This window comes from Columba livia, chromosome 12 (genome assembly GCF_036013475.1).
Source record: "Columba livia isolate bColLiv1 breed racing homer chromosome 12, bColLiv1.pat.W.v2, whole genome shotgun sequence".
Classification (NCBI taxonomy): domain Eukaryota; kingdom Metazoa; phylum Chordata; class Aves; order Columbiformes; family Columbidae; genus Columba; species Columba livia.
In genome coordinates, this window is record NC_088613.1 from 15783548 (window position 1) to 15787594 (window position 4047).

A 4047-nucleotide genomic window follows, 5' to 3' on the forward strand; every position below is an offset into this window, starting at 1 on the left:
CTTCTGTGGGACTGGCTGAACCTTGTGGACAATCCTTTTAACTGTGCCTTTTGTGTAAATTTGCTCAATTACAGGTGCTGGTTGAGTCATGACCGTGCTGTGCTCATTCAGCAGTTCAGGGCTGATTTCAGGTTCTCATTCATCCTCTGGACAATATCTCAACTTGATACTGGCTGGAGGAGGCGACTATTTCCACAATCCCTTAAAGTGCCGTAGCGGTGAGACTGGGCAAGTCAGGTAGCAGTGGAGACTGTTTGAGGTGAGTGGCTGATGTGGCTCTGAAGTGCAGGTTCCTTTGTGCCCATGGTGTCAGGCACTTTGCAACCCTCGTGCCAACAGGTGAGCGTGGCCTTTTCTTTCCATGGATCCTTAAAGAGAGCAGCTTGATGGTTGAGTAAGAAATCGGCCAAAGCCAACTGAAAAATAGGACATGGTTGCATAATCATTTTTTCTGATGTTAAAAGCACAAGGTTCCTGTACAATGTGGCAGAGCTTGCTCTCTCCTGATGCTCAGTGTTTCATTTAAATAATAGAGCTGATTTGAATTGGAAAGATGTGTAATGGTTTTATGAGGAGACAATCTCTGGCAGGAGGTAGAACACAGACGTTAATTCGATTGCTTTAAGTTGGTTTATAATATTCTGTGCATTGGTGGTGGTGCTTTTTTAATTTTAAATTTTCCAGCTGCAGAGCTGCCTCCAACCCTAATGGGCTTTTTTTCTGTACCAACCAATTGCCACAGTTGCTTTACGTTTAAAACCAACAATGTTAATTCTCCTCTGATATGTGTACTAAATGTCTCTCCTAAGGACTCTAGAGTCAGATGTAACCTAAAGCAGAGTGTTACTGGCTCTGTTTTTGTACTGATTCCATAGTTCTGCATCAGATGCTTTACTGCATGTTGCTCGCTGTTTCATTTTTACCATTTGCAGAGCCCTATGAGCATTTGTGTGCTTTGTGTACAAAGTAAGGAGTGTTCAAGTCTTACCTTAATCTTGGGTGCAGAGGCAGAAAACAGGGATTATAGGCAATAGCTCACTGTAAACAGGAGCACAACGCTACTGAGTTGTAGTAGGTGGAAAAAAAAAATGAATTAGTAAATGGCATCTTCTGCATTGCTGTTTTCTGAGATGCAAAACTCTTGGGAAAATTATGTATGCTGGTATTCAAGTGGCTTAAAGTCCACCTGATCTACGGAATACTTACCTTTAACTTGCTCCTTATATCTGCCTTTTGAATATTGCACATAGGCTGACTGCATCACTCTTCAGCAATGGGCATTTTTTCTGTACAGAGGGCTCAGTGTGGTGTTGGATGTAGTCTGTTTTCATGTGGTCAGAAAGTCTTTATCAGTGGAGGAAACAAAAAGTGATATAGAGCTAATAACACCTATTAACACGCCACATAAAAATGAGTTCTGCCTTTTAGAGATTTAGCCAGATTTCTAGTTGAATTCTCTGTGCTGCACAAAAAAGCAAGTGATCACCTCTGCTCCTCAATAGTAGTGGCTGGCAATTGTTTCATGTTGATTTCACCAGAATGAAATAAAAATCAGTTTTTTGGAATGGAAGTGATTCTTAAACCCCCTGAGTTTAAGTGGAATTCTTAAGTGATTCTTAAACCTCCTTGGCTTCTGTGGCAAGTCCTTATGGTGGTTGCAGTGCAGTCCTGCTTCTGGTGCTACTTGTAGCTGGCTTGAGATCATTGAGCAGAACTCCACAGTGAACCCAAGGCTTAATTTTACTTTTAAGCGCCACGACACAGCCCAGCCTCCTTTGCCTCTCTTTGCTGCTGGTGGGCTGTACCTAGGTTCCCTGAAAGTGTGGGCGCAGACAGACGCCAGGAGTGGATTGGATTTTCTGTTCTTTCCAATATTGCCTTGGATCAAATTTGGCAGAATTTCTCTGGTGGTAGCCATAGAGAACTGAGCTGTTGTGTCAAGATGTCATCTCCAGATTGATGCAGAACCTGTAGTTCCTTTTTTGAGTGTTGAGGTCTCATGCACACGTGAGCTGGGCAAAAACACATAGGAATGAGGACATCAGTGTTCACCTGACTTGTGCAGCCACAGCAATGGCAAGAACTCTGTAAGCCTGGAATCGGTGTAATTTCAGCTTGTTGGTGTGTTTGCAAGGCCCCGGTTGTGCTCAGGCAGGGCTGGCGGCAGCGCGGTCCGGGATGCTGCCGTGTGTTCCAGCTCTCCTTGGCCATCCCGACAGCTGCCTTCTCTGCAGACTCTGTCTCCACTGCTAAGCTCTGTTGATGCTGTGTATTTCCTTTAGGGTTAGAATGGGTATTTGTGTTACAGCTGTGCTGAATGAAGTCGGCTGCGACCTTGGTGAGGGTCTCTAGGTGCTGCTGTAATATTAATAAGAGCCCTGTAATAAGATTCAGTGTTTACAGTTCTTCCCAGTTTGTGTCTGTTCTCAGTAGTTCACAGTATCAGGGCCTTAGCTACATAAAAAAATAAGTAATTTATTTGCTTCCTATTGAATAAATGATGTGCCAGTGGAATAGTTAATGAGTAAGAAATCAGGATCGTCACTGGCACATAAATGGGAGTCATCATTCCCTTTATTTTTCTAGTCAGGTTTAACTTTCCATTGGGAATTACAGTTCCACTAATTGAACAAAACCACCCCATAAATAACTCATCATTTTTTTTATAAATGTCAGTTAAAGAAATCTGTATTGAAGCACCGAGAAATGGTACTTGTAGAAGAAACACTGCTGCAAATAATGGGAAAATTGCAGATGTATTTTATACCTCTTCTGAAAATCAAAAGGTCTCATAAATACAGTCTGTAAAAATGTCTGTGGAAGAGTTAACATAACTGTACAAGCAATAAGCCTGACCTTTCAGTGTAATTTATTTTAGATTTGCTCAATCCTTTTTTATTAAAACTAGCACATCTGAAGCAGAATTAAATCCTATTATACCAGCTCTGTGATTGTATCAATTTTTCTCTGCCATGGCACTCTTTATTAAAAGTTACTTTGTTTCATATTGGCTAATACAATCAGGGGAGCAAATGAGGTTTTGTGGTCTTTGGTAAAGAAAGCAGCATGTGGTTTCTATCCTTGACAGCAGTGTAAATTACCATGAGACACAGCTGAATTTCAGCCCTACAAAAACCAGTTCAGGTATTTCCTCTGTGGTGGTGAGACACAGGTCCCCATCCTGTCCCCATGTCCGTGCTGATCCATGGACTGGCTTACAGGGGGCAGCTGCATTGCATGTTTGTGACTTCTTGTTAGCAGAAATATTCCTATGAACTAGATACAAAACCCTTAGAGACGCTATTTCTATCAGATGGGGAGCCTTGAAATGAAAAATTTACTTCTCAGTTCCACAGGGCAGATTCACCAAACTGGGCTTGATTTGATGTGCTGTCAAGACTTTGGGACTCTTCACTGTTACTTCTGTGATAGTAAAAGAATTGCTCTAAAGAAAGAAATTGTAAGGCAATACAGCTCTTCTGTGATGGAATGTACACGTGGTTAATGGAGAGGGAAAGAGCCTGAGCGAGCCAGTCACTTAAAGCTACGTGTTGGTCTGAAGCGCTTGGTGTAATGCGGGGACAGGCATGACCTAAGGAGATTTCTGCCTCTGTTTTTGTGGGGCTGTGTGTGGCTGCTCTGAGCATTTGGAGGCCGATCCCTGCTGTTGTATTCACGGCAGGTTTGCAGTTGTGTTTTGCACCTGTCCTGAGCACAATGTCTCTCAGACACAAGCAGTGTTCTTACTCCTTTTGATAGCCAAAGAAATCAAGTTTTGATGGGTTTATATCCATTCAAATGGGAAATGGGTGGTGGGACAAGGCAGACAGTTATGCAGTGCTCCATTGAGCCTGCTTCTGGCAGCCCAGCAGCTCTCCAAAACCTCTTGTTCTCTTTCTGGCTCTTCACTTGGGGTCATCTGATGATATTTCTATATATGTTGTGCTTTCTTCTTCTTTTACCACTGTTTTGCTGGCATATCTTTGTTTCTGCCTGCTACATATTCCTGTGTTCAGTGCATAATCACTAGTTACCACCAATTGAGCC